General features: G+C 37.9%; 1 protein-coding gene and 1 long non-coding RNA gene across 5 annotated transcripts in view; one reads left to right on the top strand and one right to left on the bottom strand.

The window, feature by feature from the left end:
• Nucleotides 1–2724: 2724 nt before the first annotated feature.
• LOC126934767 (uncharacterized) lies at nucleotides 2725–10352 on the bottom strand. Its single transcript, XR_007719110.1, has 3 exons — nucleotides 10213–10352; nucleotides 5802–5868; nucleotides 2725–2999 (listed from the first exon to the last, which is right to left on the bottom strand). It is a non-coding gene; the product is annotated as an uncharacterized LOC126934767 (long non-coding RNA).
• Nucleotides 10294–15323, top strand: part of GRM5 (glutamate metabotropic receptor 5) — a 573672-nt gene continuing 568642 nt past the window's right edge. For 2 of the 4 annotated variants that reach the window (XM_050755524.1, XM_050755521.1), the window contains exon 1: nucleotides 10294–10500. The gene's annotated coding sequence lies outside the window, so the exon portion shown is untranslated. Of the gene's footprint in view, nucleotides 10501–12498; nucleotides 12697–15323 lie in introns of those variants that run through there. The other 2 variants (XM_050755522.1, XM_050755520.1) reach the window with 1 other exon arrangement.

Raw genomic sequence — 15323 nt, 5'->3', positions numbered from 1 at the left:
ATTTCAGTAAAACAGCCTTATTTGTAGTGTAAGAATGTCCCATTAAATCTTTGGGACACAGAGTTATGCAATTTTCATTATGAATGTATACATTACAAAAATTTGTTAATCTGAAATTCAAATTTAACAGCTTCCTGTATTTTGTATGAAAACTCTAAAGATGTATCATAGCCTGAAGATTCTATAATTTTATCTTTAAATAGCATTTAACAATAAAGGACATGATTTAGTCTATAGCAATCAGAATTTTTAAAAAGTATTCAACCTTTTTATCAAGTCCTGTAGTCTGGGTTATATTCTTATATCTATGTCTACATACATATATAATTATATATGTATATGTATTATGTACATATACATGTAATCTGCTCTTAAGTTTTTTAACCACAAATCTGAATAGGTCTTCATTTCAATATTTTTCTCATGAATGAATGGGTTATTGAAGTAAATGAAAGGCAACTTTAAGGATGTCAATTCATATATTCATTCAGTAAATATTTATTAAGTGGCTAAAATGTGGCAGACATGTTCTAAGCAGAGATGGTGACATGATAGAAAAAACTGATCATTCATAAAGATAAAATTGGCCATATGTTCATAGAAATAAAATGAAATCATTAAAATAAATAGTAAATGACTATATAGTGTGAAATTGGGTGATTATAGAAATTTGTAGAACTTTGGAACAAAATTGACCTGATTCATATTTTTTAAGATAGGGAATTTGTCAAGATATATGAGTGAGGTAGAGATTATTAAGCTTACATCAGAAAGCCACTACTGTTTACTCTTTACATTAATTCAATGTATTATTTACTTTTTCTAATTGGAAATTGATTACTGTAATACAAGATATATAATGATCAAATAGAAAAATAATTAGGTTAAAATTTTGAACTAATAATTATGGATTAGACAAAATTGAAAGCTCAAATTTAAACAGCACATGTTTCTGGTTGAATAGACCAAGGTTTCTAGGGAACTTTCTGAATTGTATTTTTCAGATTATTTAATGCAGGACAGTCATATTTAGACTTCGTTGCATATAAAAATCAAAAGCAGTTATTGGTTATTAACTTATCCCCCAGTAGCAAAACTTATGCTCCAAATATGTTTCTGTTTTCTCGCTAGCTCTTGATTGGTTTACAGAGTCCATGTTTCCATGAAAGATAGAAATCTAAGTTTATAACCATTTACTCAGGAATAAATACAAGGCTATATTATTCTCTCTATGTATCTCTAAATATTTAATTTATGGTGCTCAATACCTCTTATTTCTCTTCCTTGTAATGCGCTATTGATAGTTTATTTATACCTAACTTGAAGGCATTTAAGTTACAGACAATTTTCCTTGGATTACTTCAGTAATGGAGGAAAGATTCTGAAAACAATTGATGAGAGAAAATCAATTTTTCTTATCATTTAAAAGGCTCATGAAAATAGTCACTATGGAAAGAAGACATGAGTCCATGGAACATCAAGAGATCAGAAGAGAGGTCTTGAGCTGAGACTCTTAGTCTTAAATTTGGAAGTTTGGCATAAATTTTAACCCTCATTTGATAACTTCTTTATAAATTATGAGGTTTATTTTAGATTACATAGTCCTTGGATTTTTAAATTTTTGCATAATTCTCTGTGGTATTTCCTTTCTCTTTTTCTTCCTTCTTACCTTCCTCCCTGTCTTCTTCCCACACTTTATTGTCACATTCTCTCTTTTTCCTTATTTCCTTCCTCTCTCCTTCTCTCCCTCCCTCTCTCCCTCCCTCCCTCTCTCCCTCCCTCCCTCTCTCCCTCCCTCCCTCTCTCCCTCCCTCTCTCCCTCCCTCTCTCCCTCCTTCTCTCCCTCCCTCTCTCCCTCCCTCTCTCCCTTTCTTCTGTATCTGTATCTCCTTTTTAAATGTTTTTTCTCCTCTTTCTTCTTTTCCTGCCATTGTTTTTCATTGTTTTGAGTGACAGTGTGACATGTGAAAAGAAAGGAGATGACAGAAAACTCTCTTGGCTTTTCTACACCAAAATATTACTAAGAAGTAGGGGAAGTAATACATTCTATTAAAAAATAGAACTGAGAACAATAATTGGAAAATAGATTGCTTAAATATTCTAGGTAGTTCTGAGTAAACCCATAAATCTGTGTGAGTTTAAATTTAAATTTTTTTAAATTTTAACATTTGCTTGAGGATATCCTTATATAGTTATATATGAATAAAATAGAAAAATGTGTAGTTGAAAATAATCATTAGCCACTGTATTTACAAATATATGAAATAATTTAGAAAACAATTTCAAATAAAACAATTAAAAGCTAAGATTTTGTGTATAACATATGTGCAACTAGATTTTCAGAGCCTTGAGGTTATTGCTCTTTGTAACCTCTATACATATCACAGGGTGTAGCATATAACAACTGCTCAGTTAATATTTGCTTAAGAAGTACATGGATGCACAGAAGTACATATAAATGAACAGCTGAAAACAAAATGCAAAAAAATAAATATTCACTTAATTTTGAATTTACTGGATGGTAAATATTTGTCATTCTATTTCTTTGTTTTTTGCATAAAATATTGAATAAATTATCTTGTAATATTTTGAATATTGTAATTCCCAATATATCTTTATATAATAAATTACTAATATGACTTCGCTTTTAAACATTTTTCTAGAAATGCAGTAATGTCTACTTGAGATTTCATAACAAAAATATTTTATTCTAGTATATGTGAATTAAGCATGTCAACATGCAAAATTTACACAGTTTAAGAGTCAATGGGGAGGAGTGTTTACAGAGTTAGGATGCAGCATAAGATAACCGGAAATAGCAAAAGTTTTGGGTTCTAGGATATGATTTTACATATTGGAGTTGTTATTTTAACATTGTATGGTAGGCAGGGTGTGGTGTCTCATATCTGTAATCTCAACATCTTGGGAGGCTGCAGTAGGAGAATCACTTGAGGTCAAGCGTTCAAGAACAGCGTGGGCAACAAAGCAAGACACCATCACTACAAAAAAAATAAATAAAATTAGCCAGGTGTGGTGATTCACATATGTAATCCTAGCTACTGGAGAGGCTGAGACAGGAGGATTTCTTAATCCTAGGAGTTCAAGGTTACAGTGAGCTATGATTTCCACTGCACAGCCTGAGCAACAGAACGAGAACCTGCATCTTAAAAATGTGGTAAACGCTAACAACTTCACCTCTTTGGGTCTCGTCAGTTACTTCCCATAGTTGATATGAAGAATATTTGAGAGACATGTCTATTTCTGACATAAAGTATGCCTTAAAATTTTTACAAATCTGAAATGGGGGTATCCATTGGAAAAAAAATTCTCGTTCTCAGAAGGGGTAAACAGTGCATTAATCATATAGAAGTTCATTTATTCTCATGTTGACAAATTGTGCTTTACTTGATAAAATGACACCTACACTCATATCTGTCATTTGTGCCAAATTAATTTAAAATAAACACAAAGGGTGTAAAAAATACTGAAGAGTGGTTCTGAATCTTGGCAGTATATTAACACCATCTGTGAACTCTTTAAACATCCCTTGAGGCCTCACCTGATATCAAATAAGTCAGTGGTTTTAAAAGATCTCCCACGTGATTCTAACATGTAGCCAAAGTTCAGAATCCTTGCACTAAAAAGTCTATGTATCTGAACTCGTTTATGCTACTTTAGAATCTAGCTTGTGAAAATCTGGATTGATTGCTAGAACACATTAATTTATTCATTAAAAGTGTGTTTGTTAACCACTACATGCTAAACGCAATAGGCAGTACAGAGAATGCATACAATAAAATGCCTAAGAAGAGTTTGCATTATATAAGGCAACCTGATGAGGCAGGAACCTAATAAATAATTGCCATATAATATGATACATCTTACACTAGGACTTTTTAGCAAAGTTCTACGGTAGCTGAAAGAAATGATGTCCAGTCTTTCAAGGGAGTTGGGCAGTGTTTCACTGGAGTTAATCTTGAAAGGTAAACATGCATTCATTAGAGGAAAAAAAGGAGATTAATATTAAATGTCTTTCAAAATGATAAAGAGTCATGATAAAAGGGAAAAAGGGGAATTAGAGATTCATGAGAACTTCTACTCTTTCTGAATATTCTGAAGATATTCATTCCAACATAAGGTTTATAAAGCCCAGTGTTTCCTAGTTCCTGGGACTTGAATTATCAGGTTCAATTTGATGATAGGACTCATTTAAGTTGAATGATGACTGGATCTAAAGTGCTTACTAAATTATTATAAGCTAATAACTAACATTGTATGTTTGCCATTAGCAAGGCACTGTTCTAATGGCTTAGCAGGAGTTAACAGTTAATACTAACAATGGCTTTATGAAGTAGTTGTCTTTCTCTCTACTTATGAATAAATAAACTAAGGTACAGAAAACTTAAATAGTCAATACACAACTAGTAAGCAACAAGCAACACAGACAAGTGTCAAATCCATGCAGATTGGCTTCAGAAATCATGCTTTTACTCATGTGCTACAGAGTGTGTTAAATGCTCACCATGTACCAAGCTCTGCACTTTGCAAGTGTAACTAATTTAATCTTCACAACTAACTCATGGAACTAGCATTCCCCCCCCCCATTTTACAGATAAAAACGCTAAGAAAGAGAACTGAACGATTTACCTCTTCAACAAGCACATTGGCTCTTAGTCTATCCACCAATGTTTCTGATAGATCTGTGTGTCTAGCGCAGCTCAACATTCTTACTGAATCTTAAAGAAGTATAAAAAGCAAACATATAGTAACATAAAGAAGCACTCACCTCACCAATTTTCAAAATTCTGGCTTTCATTGCTTACTACATGATTTAAAATAATTACTGGCTTTAGCTCAATGAATTGCTTCTAGGAAATGTAACACTGAAAAACAACATAAATCTCCCAAATCACTAGAGTTATAGTGTGCTAAACATAACATTAGATTTCAGGTGGCTTAGAATCCTCAAGACTAAATGCATTATAAATAGTTGCAACAGCTATATCTAAGCCATTAACGGCATAATTGTCTCTTATAATTCCCAGGAATTCTATTAAGCAATGAGTCTGAGGTTCTGTTTGGAAGGATAAAAACTTCTGTATACCCTTACTTGTTCATTTACATGCAGTTTAGAATGCTGCTGCTGCTGCCATTTTACTTAACCTATTTTTTATTGTAAGTGAAAAATTTTACTATCTTTGCCAAAAATATTGATGAAGAATTACTACAAGACCTGGTCTTATAATTTAAATATATTTACAAAGAGATGAGCTCTACTAGACTAGAAAGTAGTTTTGAAATTTACAAGTATCTTAAAAAGTAGACTTTATGTCCCAGGCTATGTTTAGTATATTGGCCATGCTAATGTGGGATGTAAATAATTGGAAATTAAAATAAACTAATCCTCATTCCCATCATCATCATCATCACCATCACCATCACCAAATGCCCTGTATCTGCCACATTTCAAGGACTGTATAATTGCTTCATATCTATTATTGTTTATCTTAGCAGCAATCTCTACATAGGTACTATTATTCACATTTTAGAGAAAGAAAACAAGAAATTTCCTGTCAACATAAAAATAGAATTTAGAGAGGGATTTTCTTTTGTTAAGTATGACCCTTTCTAGTAATCCAACACCATTATTCAAATTCTTGCCGACACATCACATTGTACTGGAACAAGAGAGTCATATTGTGAGGAAAAAAAGGACCGCGATTTGCTGAGACTTTATAGCACTTTTGATTTCCAGAGTGACTTTATGTATAACAAAGATAATTAGATATTTTTTACATTACCTTTTTGATTTTTCCATTTCCAGATAAGGAAAGAAGGTTCCAAGGTTCAGTAGCTTGTCCAAGTCCCCTACTCAAGAAAGAGCCAAAATTCAGTTTCCAAATGCAATCTGTTAGGACCGAAATCCCAGGGACATTCTGCTATACCCTTGGATGAGTGTTCTATGTCTCCACCTGGGATATAAGGGAAGTCCTTTGCCCCTTGTGATGAGACAGTTAAACATACACACACACACTATGTTTTGTGCGCACAGAGTGAAGAGGAATATCTCTGTGTTTGCCATACATGTGCCAAGAGTCTGCTTGGACAGAGGACTTCGTCTTGGAAAACACTGTCTAAAGGAGTTGTAGTTCCAAAGCACTAAAGGGCTAAATACTTTTCTTACTGTATTTTTTACCAAGTATCATAACAAAAATTAATTCACAGGGTTACATTTCTAGGTCTGTCCTCCGTGAAGAATAGAAAGATGAATAAACATGGATTCATAAATAACAACTTGAGTTAAATTTCCATGGTTTGTCTAGATCTTAAATTGATGCTTTATATAAGAGTGCATAATATAAAAAAGCTTCCTATTTTTGCTATAAAATCCTTGCTGAAGATATCGAGTTTTTAGGGACCATGTATATAAGGGTCTATATAATAGTACTATCATTTAGTAACAGCAGCAATAATAAAATTCTTTCTATGAACAGACTAAATTTCTTAGATAATGATATAACTAAATATTTTCTGGTAAACCACTTTAGTCAATATGATAGGAGTATTTGTCATTTCCTTTTTCTGCATGGTTTTCATTTTCCATTCTTAATAACATATATAATTGCCTCATTCACATCTAGAAAGTTGGCAGATTAAATTTAGTAAACAAAATTAGATAAAATTACCCTCATTTGGGAGTTGAACAAGCTGAGATATAGCTAAGGTTTGTCAAGCTCTACTTCATTTACCCCGATGTCTTTTCAGTTTCTAAAGCTTGGCAAATGTTGTTCTGCCTCAGAGCTTCCACATATTGTTCCCTCTGCCTGTAAACCCCCTTAATTTTCTTCCCACTCTTTAATCAGCCACCCCTTGTTGATCACACCTCTTAACTCAAACAGAAATAGAGACATGTCACATATTTTGCATAATATACTTTTTAGGTCTTGATTTAATATTTCTGTCTTAGAATTATTTTTAATGTCCAATCAAAACAAGATACCAGTTCCCCTCCTCATGCCCTACTATTCCTTATAACTGTACCTTGTTCTTCATTGTATTTCCCAAAAATTGTGACACATTAGTTAATTTATTAATGTGTTCCTTACTTTAAGCCTCACAAGGACAGGAGATGAATTCTATTTCATACATCATTGCATCCCCAACACCTAGCCATTCCTGGTACATGATAGTTTAATAAGTATTTAATAAATGGCATGAATGAATAAATTTAAACATATATGCACTCACACACATATGTAATAACTTTAAGTTTTCTAAGGCCAAGCAAGTATATATTAATATTTTGTGTATCATTCTATTATAGTGCTTTGTACAGTAACTGGCAAAAAATAATAGCAATAATAGATGTTTAATGAGTTCATTAAATAAAAACATTCAGAAATTTTTAAGCCACTTGTAATCTTTCATTTAATGAGCTCAGATAACCACATACTTGCAAAACATTTAGAATTTTTATAACCCCCTTGAAGTCTAGAACATGAGCTAGCTAAGTCTGAGAATCACAAGAGCAAAAACAATGTAAGAGGTGGGTAAGTGTGCCCATATTAGGAAAAGGTGCTGTCACTCATTAGTCTTTCAGACCTCCTGCAAACATTCACATGATTTACCATCAGTGTTGCCAACTTGTACAATGAAGGGCAGCGTATAACAGCTATACCTCTATTATCATAAATATTCATTTAAATATTCTAAATATTTATTGAGAGGACTTAGGTTTTTACTCAGTGAAACCAGAAGTTACTGGAGGAATTTGATTTAAGATAAATTCTTTAAAAGATCACTCTGGATGCTGTGCTGAATATAGCCTGTACTAGTTTGGAATTTATCCCTGTAAGGCAGGTAAAAGTTGATAGTTGATGGATTCAACATGGTCTCTCTGAAGGTGGTTAGAAGTGGTAAGATTCTAGGACATATTTTAAAGGCAGAGCTAACAGTATTTCATGACAAATTCTCACATATAAGAAAGGACAGAAATGAATGGAGATTTCAAGTTTTAAGCTTTATGAATTCTGAGAATGAATGAGTTTTCCAGTCCTTTTTTTCTACTGTTCTACATAAGAATTAAAATATTTTGTTCATTAATAGCTCATCCTAAGGCAAAAGTTATACTTTTGAGCAATTTATAATCAGAACTTACTATTGAGATGTAAAACATTGTTTCTATATTCCTTTTAATTTTAGTTTTGCCTAATTCAGCACTTTACAATTAGGAGATGAAGCTATATTTTAAAATGTCACTGAGCAATTTTAAGATTATATAATAATGTTTTCCTTCTCATCTGAAAATTTTGCTATTGCTCAACATGGAGAATGTCCTTCACATTTTAGCTTTTAGAGCATAGGAAGTCGATATGTATTGATAAGCAGGTATTACATTCATGGAGTGCTTTGTCATTTTTTTGACATGCTTTGACATGTCATGTCATCCCACTCTTGTCATAGAACTGGGAGACAGGTGAGAAGGAAATATGTGTAGGAAATTGAAGAGTTTAAGTGACTGAGTGGCCAACATGGTAACTCCTTCTTTCCCATTAACTAATGTATTTTGATCCAGCTCCAACTGATGGGAGAAAAACTGGGAGCTTGGAGTGCCCCATGCTCACTGAAAGCTAAATGTCTCATACAATGACCCAAATTTGACCTTATCTTTATTGTTAATGCCTCAGAATTGGATAAACAAATCACTTTATTCATCGGACTTAATCACATCACCAGAATCATCTAGTCATGTTACCCTCCATTTTCTTGCGAACTCACAAAAACAAACAAACAAAAAAAAATTTTTGTATTTCCTCACCTATGCCATCTTTCTATTTTCTCATCTATGCCATCTTTTTTTTTTTTTTTTTTTTTTTTTTTTTTTTTTTTTTTTTTTTTTTTTGAGACGGAGTCTCGCTCTGGTACCTAGGCTGGAGTGTGCAGTGGGAGTGATCTCGACTCATTGCAAGCTCCACCTCCTGGGTTCACGTGATTCTCCTCCCTCAGCCTCCCGAGTAGCTGGGACTACAGGCACCCGCCACCACGTCCAGCTAATTTTTTGTATTTTTAGTAGAGACGGGGTTTCACCGTGTTAGCCAGGATAGTCTTGATCTCCTGACGTCATGATCCGCCCGCCTCGGCCTCCCAAAGTGCTGGGATTACAGGGGTCAGCCACTGCGCCCGGCCACTTATTTTTTGTTTGTTTGTTTGTTTAATTAAGGAAGCTCACTCACAGCTTTCCTGGCCTCTCTCCAAAGACTAAAACTTGTTTTGTGAATTGCAATCAAAGAAATACAAAAAGTAACAATGATCTCATCAGTAGACATGAAAATGCAAGAAGAAAGATGCTGTTGTAAAACTCAACAAGGTGTGGTGGTAGATAGATCTCTTTCTTTTTCTTGTTGTTAAATCCTGAAGCTATCAAACTATAACTTACCTTATTGACAAGGGTCTGGTGGAAAATCTAATGAGCATTAGTAATGAATGCATCAGCAACAATCCCCTTGACTTTAGGGCACTCATCTTTTAATCTTTGACCCAGCTGCTGCAAGCACCTGGTTCCCAAAATTCAGTTAGGAAAATACAATGGAAATAATAATAATAATAATAATACTGCAATGTCTTTCTTTTCTTTAAGCCATGCAAGTAATTTATACCAATTCCTTTTCAGAGGCAGAAATGAAGTCTGTTTTTGTATTTAAAGATAATCTCAGCATATCTGACAATCCTGGGCAGTTATGGGGGTGGTGAAGGAAGGGAAGCAAAGTCGTTTGAGAAAGTAAAGACATTAAGACATTCAACTGCCAACGAAGAATAAATTTTAACGGATGTAGGAAGAATCGTTTGTAAAAAGTGCAGACAAATGCAAAATGGTATTATTAATAAGTAACATCATTAGAGGCCGTTCTCTCTAACCACTCACACCTCTGAATCATCACGGGGTTCCCTGACTTCCTAGCTCTCTCTACCCTCCAGCAGTGACGCCCCTTCTCCCAATCATTGTCAGGGATTTAAGTGCCATAGTCAAAGAGAACCTTATTATCTACCTGCTCCCCCAGCTTCTCTCTGAGTGACACACCACCCACGCCTCCCCCGCACAGCTTTCCTCCTCCCATGGCTCTCAGAAGGAACGTGAGGAGCAGGAGAGGGAGCCCAAGGCTACCCTCGCCTGAACCCCCAAAATACGAGGCTTTAAGACCCTTATTCACCCACTGAGTCTATGCCTTGGCGGTTCTGCCAACCCCCGCCGCGCGCTGCGGGAGTATAAACCAGTCCTGCGCTGCGCTTCCAGCTGCGTCTGCTCGAGCGCGGCACGTGCTCCCGGCGCTGGCGCGAGAGAGCGAGCGCCACCGCCGCGGGCCCCGCAGCCGTTCTGCCTGCTGTCACCGCTGCCTCCATCGCCGACACTAGCGCTCCAGCTGCAGCCAAGGCCGCTACGAGAGCGCAGGAAGCCCTCGAGGAGCGGCTGCCTGGGGGCGCAAGGCTCAGAGCGCGCACCTGGTAAGCACAGCGCCTTTTTCTTTCTCTTAGCTGTAGTTACCACGGATATAGGATACCGCTGGAGCCCCTCCCCCAGTGCAGGGATGGAGAGCGATCAGGCGAGGGGCGGGAGCTGGGGCTTAAAAGACCCAGGAGGGCAGGTGGTGGGCAGGTGGAGGACTGGTGGAGCCAGGAACACTAGGAGGTCCTGCAAGTTTAGAAAAGTCACCCTGCAAGGACGTGTGCTGTGTGAATCAGACATAAATTTAAGTCAGGAGCCTGGGCTACCGCGGCATAGCTCCAATGGGAGGTTTATGAAGATCATTTTGCTTTTATTTGCATAAGTGAGGGATTTAAGTGGGCTTGTTTCCATAGAAAACGAACTAAAAAAAAATCAGAGGAGGAAAAAATAAAGATCCGAGCCAAAGGATACGTTTGGATCTCTCTCTCTCTCTCTCTCTCTCTCTCTCTCTCTGTGTGTGTGTGTATGTGTGTGTGTGTGTGTGTGTGTGTGTGTGTGTCTATCATACCGATACATGTGCACGAAAGGCATGGATTTAGGAAGGGAGAGGGGCTCCTCTATCTTTGAGCCCATTAGGTGTTTGGGGGAGCTAATAAGGGCAGTTGTTGGTGCTTCACCCCAAAAAGAGGCAGAGAAGAAGGGACCCTATTGGGTGTAAATGTCAGTGTTCCATTTCTAAAAGGACTACAGTACTAGGAGGGAGAGGTTTTCTAGAACTGTGGGTCATGTAAAGATGGTGCACCTGCAACTCTGGACCTATAAACTCAAGTTCATATACTCCCAGTGGAGCCGGGAAGACATGTTTACTCTTCGTGCCTGTATGGAACTTTGGCAGAGGATAATCACACACACACACACACACACACACACACACAGAGAGAGAGAGAGAGAGAGAGAGAGAGAGAGGGGGTAACGAAAGAACGAAATAAATGAATAGAGGGAAGAGAAGGGAGCTGAATATGACTGAATGGGCTGAGTGGGGTAGTAGAAAGAACAAGAACAGGGTGATCGGGTTTGGCATCACTGCGTTCATTCAGTTCTACCCTAGGTAGTTCCTGGACTAATCTCTAGAAAAACATGACCTTGAACAAGCCCCTTAACCTTCATGTACTCAGTTTCTCTACTGAACAATGTAGAGGATATTCTGCATTTGGGGACATGAAGGTCCCATGCAGTAGTGTTGATGTATGTGTTTGAAGATCTGCATACTAAGAAGTAAGAACACTCATAAAATATGGATAAAGGAAGCTTCAGGGGATTCTTCCTCAAAGTACTAAAGGCAGTTGGCAAGATCCTGACTGTGCTGTCAGGATAATGCATGCTGAGAGGGCTCTGGAAATGACTGAGGAAAATCCGACCTCCAGCCTGCAGCTCAGTGAACTTGGAGTTCTGAGAGCTGTTTAGAAATGTTCAGATCCAGTCTAAAGTCATACGCTATTTTTAAGGTTAGCATTGAGGAAGGTTTGGTGGCAAGGAAAATGTGCCAATCCAGTTTAAAGGTTAGGTAGTCAGGGCAGCAAAAAGAAGGTTTTAGAGTAAAACATAAATGCAATGTAATCTGGGCAGAGGGGTTAGGAAGAAGAAGATAATGGATATTCCTCCTGAGACAAGGATGTCTATACTCCTAGGAGTCAACTGGGACTTACCATGTCCTTGACACTCCTTCCACCTGTCTGAGGAAGGCACAGGTGCCCTTTCTCACTCAATACAGGCTTATTCTTAGAATTTAGGGATCTGTGTCCCAGGTGCTGAGATATGACGGTAAACATGTGAAAACTAAGTCCTGGGAGTGCCTCCAACTCCCTTGCCATGTGAGCATCTGTTTGCAGAGCTGGTCTACCCATCCAGATTCACCCAGGAGTCTGTGTTCCTAAAGGAACTCACTGTGCCACTTGGTGGCACCAAAAAGTTGTGCAAAGAACTCTTCTCTATAAATACAAACTACCACCCCTCCCTCCTCCGCTCTCTCCCCTTCCCCCCTTCCCCCCTTTCTCAGTAGCGGGGAGATTGCTGCACACGCCGCCCTCAGCTCGGCTGTTCTGCGCACGCTGAGCGGAGGGGATGAGCTTGAGATCATCTTGGGGGGGAAGCCGGGGACTGGAGAGGCCGGCTCTGCCCCGCTGATCCCTGTGGCCCAACTTTTCGGGGGGCTAGCTAGACCGAGTCTCACTGCTCGCTGCGCAGCCAACAGGGGGGTAAGCTTGCTAAGTGTCTGTGTGCCCAAATGTTCCCTGGCCAGAGAAGGATTTAGGATCTATAAGCTTGCTGAGTAGCTCATAGTTTTATTGGGGGAGGGGGACGCGGGTGGAGCGGGGGTGGCCAAAGCCGACAAGATTCAAGTCTACTCCATTTGCGAACAGCCTTAATTAAAACTGTTGGGGAAAAAGGCGCGAGCAATGGGGTGAAGGAGGGAAGAGCTGCAAGGGTTGAAAAGGGGATTCTGCATGCCTTCGCATCCGAGTTCCCGCTCTCTAAGGCCAGGTGCGCGTGGTTTCGAATGCAGAGTGTGCTCCCGCAAACCACCCGAGGGCTCGGAATTGTGAGAAGCAAAGGTGGAGAGGGAAAGAGGACAGAGAATTGCTTTTCAATAGATGGTTAGCGGTCGCATCCTGGCGCCTGCTGCAGGAAGAGGGGGGACAGCGGGTGGTGCTGAAAGCACATCTCTTTCACTCAGGCTATATTGCCTCTCTTTGAACACCAGCCTGAGCCCTCCCGCTCTTTCCTCTTCCATGGATTTGTCTTTCCCCTCGAACACAAAGCCTGCTAGTTATCCCACGGCGGGAGCATGATCAGCATGCCAACGAGGAAGCCCAGGCTACAGCGACTTAGGGAAGAAAACCCAGGGCAGGCCCTTGAGTGTGGAGGCTAGCCGGTGACCCGAGCCTAACATGCATTAGGACCTCTCCAGGAAAGTGACAGGTACACCTGGAAGGCTCTTTCAGCTGGTACTTGAATTTACAGCTGCCCTCATTTCCCTTCAGAGGAGTTGCTGTGTGGAAGGGAGATTTAGGAAAGGATAACAAGCGCTTGTGCTTATTTAGACACAATCTTGATGCTGCCTTAGTTGGACTGTAACATCGAGTAACCACGCAGATAGGTTCTCCAACACTTTACTTTTCAATAAGCAATTGATACAGACCAGTGAAAAGGCAGCTTCTCCTTTTCATCTTCTTCTCCATTCGCTACATGGTATTTCATTGTTCAGAGTTTCTCAGGACAAAGCTAGAGCTAATTTGTGTCTCTAATGCTGGGCACTGGCCATTTGAAGCAGCCAAAGGTGCATTGACCAGGACTACGTGCAGCCCTTCCTCCAGTGGGACATAAGCAGGGGTTTTCTGTGGAAGCCGTAGTTGCATGACATTCTACTGTCAGCTATGGAGCGTTCAGGTATGCTACCTATTGTTAGGTGTGCTTTTTGCTGTTTTCTTTATGGAGTGCAGGGAGTTTTCTCCTTTAATTTCTCAGTTCCGTCAATGTAATTACACATGTAAGAATCCATTGTGGCTATTTCTGTCCTTTATGCATGTTTGTTTCAATTTAAAAAGGCCATTGGTTTGGGACTTGAAAATACTGCATCCTGATCTCATTGGGTTAGTAGTGTGTACCCCTCAATTTCCAGCCTTCTCCCCGTGAAACCTCGTCAGCACTCTGGACAGATCTTTCAAGCTTTCTTAGGAAAAAAATATACATAGCACTTCCTAAATATCAGCTTCTCTTAAGAGAAAAAGCTTTCCCTAGTCATTTACACTCCACATGACAAAATACACAATCTAGATATTTTAATTGCACCCCCTAGAGGTTTGTGCTATCACATGGGAATGTTTTGGCTGTGGGCTATACACTCACAAAAAGCCCAAACTCTTCAATGTTCACTTATGAAAGAATATGTCGAGATTATTTGGGAGAGGAAGATGGTATTTGAATAATCCAAGTTTTTCACTTTACTTCCATAGGTAGACACAGACCTTTACTATCACTTTGTAGTTTACCTTATGGACATGATGACAAACACCCACGGGGAAATTGAAAAATTCACTCATACCTATTTTATCCAAGCAGCACAAACTATCCAGACTTTGGGAATACTTGATTAACTACATACCATTTTTAGTTTGGGTTCTGATCATTAATGTTGTTGTGTTTCATGATAAAATGACTTATATCATTAAAGATGCTCACTTTTGTGACTAAAGCATTTTAATAATTCTACTTTTCTTATTTCTTTCCAAAACCCATTTAATATTTTATAGGAGTCTTACTATATTGTCTTTTACATAATGATAATTTTAGTTAGAGAAACTAAATTAAGTGTCAATGAAAGGTAGGTGATACTACAAGTAGGAAATGTAAGATGAGGTTAATCATTAAAAATATTTTTTTGTATACCAATTTTATCCCAGGTTTTCTATTCTCATGGGATGAAGACAGAGCTATATCCAAATATTTTAACTTACACATACTTATTATATTATATGTATGTACATGTGAGGTATTTTTATGTATATGTCTATAGATAGATCATGTATGAACCAACTTTATAAAATATTAGATACTACCTTTATATATGTCGATATATATATGTTATATGATAAAGCTGATTTGATTTGTATCAAGGTTGGATATATTGAAGATGTATTATTACAAAGCAGGAAGATTCTGCAGTTTAGAAATATGTGTTTTATTCATATTCAGAGAAATATTAATTCTAGTCCTGATGCATCATTTAGTTGTCATTTTAGTCAGTGAATGAAGCTTAGGAGAACATAAGAAGACAGGGACATGAAAAGAAATATTTTTAGTGCATGATGTATTTATATAACCC

This window comes from Macaca thibetana, chromosome 14 (genome assembly GCF_024542745.1).
Source record: "Macaca thibetana thibetana isolate TM-01 chromosome 14, ASM2454274v1, whole genome shotgun sequence".
NCBI classification, from domain to species: domain Eukaryota; kingdom Metazoa; phylum Chordata; class Mammalia; order Primates; family Cercopithecidae; genus Macaca; species Macaca thibetana.
Note: the sequence above shows the minus strand (reverse complement) of the source record. Positions and strands in the feature narration are given on the sequence as shown.